At 28.1% G+C, this 6,469-nt stretch overlaps 1 non-coding gene across 1 annotated transcript in view; it reads left to right on the top strand.

The window, feature by feature from the left end:
• The first annotated feature begins 6 nt into the window (after positions 1-6).
• Positions 7-6,469, top strand: part of LOC106691579 (uncharacterized) — a 7,198-nt gene continuing 735 nt past the window's right edge. Inside the window, exon 1 of the transcript XR_010843477.1 lies at positions 7-1,557. This is a non-coding gene — a transcript (uncharacterized protein). The remainder of the gene's footprint in view (positions 1,558-6,469) is intronic.

The following is a 6,469-nucleotide window of genomic DNA, read 5'->3' as shown; positions in this document are numbered from 1 at the left end:
AAATACTAAGGCAGCTAAATATCCTCTCAAAAATATTAAAACATAAATACTAAGGCAGCTAAATATCCTCTCAAAAATATTAAAACATAAATACTTAGGCAGCTAAATATCCTCTCAAAAATATTAAAACATAAATTCTAAGGCAGCTAAATATGCTGTCAAAAGTATTAAAACATACAGCTAAAAATTCTCAAGTGCTAAGGCAGTTAAAATATACTAGTATACATAAGTAGAAAAAGGATTAAAAAGTTTCTTACTTTTGTATAAAAGTATAATTTGGTTTAATTATATTAATAATTAAAACTTCACAATGAAAATCATAATACAACACTTTTTAAACTAACGTCACAAAATAATAAAAACTTAATTACTCAAGAGAAAAACCATTGTTGAATTTACCATTAACTCAAGAGAAAAACCAGTTGTTGAATTTACCATTAACTCAAGAGAAAAACCAGTTGTTGAATTTTAAAAAAATAACAAATTGATGATAATAAAACAATAAAGAACCTAAATAGTAAACACAAATTAATAGAAAAATAATTAAAACAAATAATAACAAACAAGAAACTGAAAAATACCTAAATGCATATGTAAATAAATAAGAAACATAATATGAGACAATATTTAAAATACAAAAGTCTTAGATTTAGACTAAATATAAAAAAAGAAATTACTAGATAACAATTTAAAAAACAAAACATAAAGAATGATTTAGTTAAAGAACTCCATTTGAATAATATTATTCATTATTGATTATTGATTAATATTGTGTTCTCAAAGTTATTGTTATTATATTATTTATGAGAAAAATGATATGATATTATTGTGTTCTCAATGTTATTTTATTCCTCTGGTTGAGAAAAATGAAATGATATTGCGTTGTATCATAGGTTCGGCAATTACTTGTAATATCTAAAAACAATCCCTGGTCAAGTAACTTGCATAACAGAAAGAAAAATAACAATTAGCTGTATTGACATGTGGATTGATCCGTGATTTTCTTTTGCTTGAAATATTTTTTCAGCAATAATTACAACAAATAATTTTTCCATCAATTGTAAAAACCATTTCACATTTCGTTTTGGAAGAGTCAATCCAAGATTCTAACTTTGAACTGAATGATGCACTTTTTTTTTTTTTTTACATTCTAAAAATAATAAATATTACCATTCATAAGGAATGTAAGCAACAAACTAAACTTGAAGAGGAGTATAATGTTGAGGAATTTTGGGAAATAAAAAATCCATACCTATTACTAGAAGTGTATTGTTGAATGTAGTGATTATTATATTACTAATTAAAGGAATATGAACTTCCGAGTTCAATTATTAAGTTTTATTTGTAGACATTTCTTTTATTTTTACTCTAGTGTGTTTTACCTCACTGTGCGACGATGAAAGTTGTTCTGAGTCATATATCAGTATGCCAAGCTGGACTAACATGTGGGGTTCCCCATTGTACCTCATCAAGGAAAATCATTTCCCACTGGAAAAACTGTATCCGGTCTGATTGCCCTATTTGCTCCCCCATCCGTAGGCCGCAACAATTAGTATGGTAAGTTAAATATTTTATTATCAGTTAATTTTCTTTCTTATGATAAAGTAAGTGTAATTAAATTCATGCTCTAATTACACAAAACAGCTATATTTTACTCGTACTTGCATTACATAGGTACTAAAAAGGTATGTGAGGTTACTTAACATAGCTTAAACAAGTACAGTTTTCAGTTCTGTCATAGCTTTCATTACTTGTGGCAATCCCTTTATTCCAACTGCAACAAAATTTAGATTGTAGCCTTATTTAAAAATCCATGTTGCAGTCCTATTATTAAAGGATCCCCCTTTCAAAGAAAAATGAATAGTAAATTACATAGCATAATATATGTATACAATTAGCAGTATATTAATTTATTATTATATCTTTTGGTATATTACTTGTCAACATTTTGAACTTGTCTTGGTACTGCACTTTTATAAATCAAAATTCTTGTCGTACATCCTCTCTAAATATATTGAAGTTTTTTGATAAAATCAATTGTATTTAGAAAAAACTCAGTTTGTTCTTTGAATCTTTATTATTCAAGTCAAAACGACCATATTTAAGGCTTTTAGAGATTTTGCATTTTATATTCCGCGAATTGAGTAAAATGGAATTCACTCCAAAGTTTTTCGCTGCCCCTTTTTATCATCGAAATCTAGGGGCAGGATATACTAAAGCCCTTAGAATACCCAGACTACTGGTTATTCCGACCAGTCCAGCCATTTTATTGGGAGTGAGTGTACAGACTGAGAAAGCAATGGGGTCTGTAATGTCCAAATTCTATGCTCTGCACTAGAAGGCAGAATTACTTCCTCGGGAAGCCATTGTTTAATATGGTTGAGGCCGATAACTACAGGAAGAACCTTTTCCCTATTTCAATTCATGGGCTTGATAGAGGGTTAATATTTATCAGTTCAATTCATGGGCTGGATAGAGGGTTATTATATTTATCAGTTCAATTCATGGGCTGGATAGAGGTTTAATATTTATCGGTTTAATTCATGGGCTGGATAGAGGGTTATTATATTTATTAGTTCAATTCATGCGCTGGATAGAGGGCTAATATTTATCAGTTCAATTCATGGGCTGGATAGAGGGTTAATATTTATCAGTTCAATTTATGGGCTGGATAGAGGGTTAATGTTAATCAGTTCAATTTGTATGAACCAAGACCAGTTTGTGACTAAAAAGTGTGTAAAAATTATTTTTCTACTTTAATTATGTTTTATAACAATTTGAGTATTTTTTTATTCAATGCAATGATAAAGTGTAAATCACTGTTATTTAGCCTACTGTAAATGTATTTTATAATTCAATTAATGTAATGTGTATGTAAATAATGTAATTTATTTAATTTAAGTGAGAACAAATTAATTTAGCACAACATATTTTATTAAATGAGATAAATTGAACCTCAATGTATCAAAATCCAAGGATTCAATGTTTTCTTAATTCCCTTGAGGTTTCAGTTAAAACTTCTCTGGTCCACTTCTAATTTCATGAACTCATTTACACTATATACATAAAATTAAACAACTTTAACTATTAAATACATTTTCAAATAAAACAAATATCAATAAGAACAACAAACTTAGTAAAGTACTAATGCAAATGATCTAAAGCCACAGAAAGATCTAATGATCTAAAGAACATTGAACAGAACATTTTGCAACTATTACCCATGAACTCCTATGCACAATTTTAATTTAAGTTAGAAGTAGAAGTTTTATTGATCCATCACAGACCAACAAACTCCTCAACGGCTTAGTCCTCTCTATGCTGGTAATTCTGCTACAACTCAAACAAACAAGAAAGTATTGTAAAATGTTTAGAAAACTATAGTTCACAATCTAAAATGAAATAGGCATAGGTTATGATTGAGGGCTGAATAACAAGTATAATTATAAATTATCACCATTTTTTTTTTATAATTTATTTATTGTTATTTACAACTGTATTAAAATATATACAACCAGTAAATTTGCTGGTAGTTATAAAATGACATGATACAAACATATGGAAAATCTACCTTTTGATAGAACTCCAATAACATTTCTTGAGAAGAACATATGAGGCCATCTTTTTTTAAAATGCCTAGGAGGATGATCAGATAATGAAGGAGAGCCTGGTTAGAAACAAGTGGGTTTGGATGGTTGGGAAGTTTATCCTAGAAGGATTGGTTTCTGGTTCTGGCCAGATCGGCAACATATGGAACATTGTGGTCCTGATGGATGACTTGATTTGTGACAAAGTAAGGAGAATTAAGGATTTCGGACTGTAAGGATTGGATCCGAGAGGAATTCGAAAGTTTAGTGGAGCCCCAAAGCTGAACTCCATACGGCCAGATAGGCCTTGTTATAGTCATGTAGATCAGTTTAGTGGAGCCCCAAAGCTCAACTCCATACGGCCAGATAAAAAAAAAAAATGAAAAAAAAAAATGATGCAGCATGAAGCTATATAAAATTATTTTTACCTTGACTTCAATTCCATGAGTGAAGTGACTCTACAACTGGATTACATAAATAAATTTTCACTTTTCATCAGGTTAAAAAAAAATTAATAAAACAAGAAATGGTTTACACATTTATTAAATTTAAAATTTTAAGAGAAATTTGTACTAAATAACATGTTACAAATTACAGTGACCCATGAATATTGGTACTAGTATATTTTGAATTCCTTCATGTTATCCCCCCTCCGTTATTTTGGGTGTGAAAAATTTCCCTTTTTTTCTCCCTGTGAATCTGTCACTGATTTCAATGAGGTATAAAAAACAAAACCTTATAAGTAATCTTATTTTCAGCCAGCAGTTGGATGGATTTAATTTGTATTTGATTTAATTCATATTTATTTCAAAGTCAACTTCACAGATACAATTAAAGGCAAATTCTATATTTACATCTAAACAATGATTGAAGATTTGTTTTTTCCATCTAATTATTTATTTATTAAATCTTTTTGGATCTGATAATTAAATTTTCTTGATATTTTGATAAATATTGGAAAACTTATATTGTATATCACTTTTTGACATCACATGAAGATTTTTTTTAGTACTTAAATTAGACATTTTACCTATAATTTTTACACTTTTGAAATTAATACATCTGTGAAGTTGGTAATCAATATTGTCTTTAGGTAACAAATCAGGTACAGCTTTCCTTTTTTATTTTAACACAAAAAATTGTATATATAGTGGTATAGATTTTTGTATTTTTTGTCCAAGCAGCGGTCAATAAAGGTATCAAAATAGTATAAGAGAACTATTTATTGTAAACCAATGTTTTGCCCCACTTTGCAGGGCTTTGTCAGGACTGTAAGAATGAAGTTCTGCTAACAACTGAAGCAGAACTTGGTTTCAGTTCAGCCCTGCAAAGTGGGGCAAAACATTGCTAGACAATAAATAGTTCTGTTCTAATATTTCGATACCTTTATTGACTGCCACCCATACTATCTTCCTACAATCTACTTCATACGGTCAACTATCTTCTTTGAATATGTATAGTTTTTTTGTGTTAAAAAAAGGAAAGCTGTATCTCATTTTTTCTAAAAACAATATATTGATAACTTTATTATATTATATATGTTTTTTATGGGTTTTGAGGATCAGCCAATAATATTTATCCACTGCAAAGAACAACAGAACATTTCTACTGAGATGCCAATCTCAAAAAATTCTTCCTCCACGTATCAAAAATTTCTTCAAGAGTCTAGATTCCACCTGCAATATTGACAAATGATTTAGTATCAAATTAAGGAAATCGATGATGTTTAAGAAAAGTATTGTAAACATGGAGATAAAAAGTGCTGTAGAAATACTCTAACTCTCAAAAAATATTCAGAACAACCAAAGCGTTTTTAAAAACACAACCTGACATAATAATAACAACAGACGAAACGAACCAGTCACCATCACCAAAGACAACTGTGTTCAAAAAACAAATAAGCTAGTTAATGACAACCAAACATATAAACTATTGACTGATCCTCAAGACCCACAAAAAAAAAAAAATTATATATTTCTTTTATGAAAAAGAATTATATTACTGGGGATAAAAAGAAAACAATTTTTTTTAAATATTTAAATTTTTTAAAACTTAAAACTCAAAGTTCAAATAAAGCATGTAAAAAATTGAATTAAATAAATAAATATAGTTATGTAAATTCATATTGTTGAAGTTACATCATTTTTCCTAATACTTTCCCAATACCCCTAATACTATCCCTAGTCTTTCCCAATACCCCTAATACTATCCCTAATACTTTCCCAATACCCCTAATACTTCAACAATATGAATTTACATAACTATTTTTATTTATTTAATTTTTTTTTAAAAATATTTTACTGGAACTTTGAGTTTGAAGTTTTAAAAAATTGAAATATTTAAAAAAAAATTTTTTTCTTTTACACCACCAGTAATGCTAAGTCATAATTTAAGTAGTTAAAACCATAATATTGGTCATTTATGAATGAAAACAAGTAAAAATAAAAATTAAAAATACTCTTTGTATGGATTTATTTAAAATGTGATAAAAAAAAAATTAGTTCATCAACAAAATTTGTATTATAGATATTTCTAATATTAATTAAATTAGTTTTACAGAATCAAATGAATTATAAAATAGTTATTATGTTTTTCTAATTCCAATGAAATATATTATGAACACTTCCATAGGAATTAGATTACCTGATGTTAAAACTGTAAAGCTTTCCACTTTCGATTTTCACAGTGATTATAATAACTTGCCTATAGATCGGGAAGTTAAAAATGTCCTTTACACTGGTGCACTTTTATTTGAAAACAAAAATTTGTTGCCTGCTTAGTTTTCTCAATAAAAGTAACTTTTTTTTTACACTAGTTTGGATTACTAGAGTGTTTAGAGTACTGAAGTTCAGATTACCGAGATTGGACTGTATATATTTATA

The sequence above is a fragment of the Halyomorpha halys genome, unplaced genomic scaffold, assembly GCF_000696795.3.
Source record: "Halyomorpha halys isolate HHAL.00 unplaced genomic scaffold, Hhal_1.1 Scaffold2509.1, whole genome shotgun sequence".
Lineage (NCBI taxonomy): Eukaryota > Metazoa > Arthropoda > Insecta > Hemiptera > Pentatomidae > Halyomorpha > Halyomorpha halys.
Note: the sequence above shows the minus strand (reverse complement) of the source record. Positions and strands in the feature narration are given on the sequence as shown.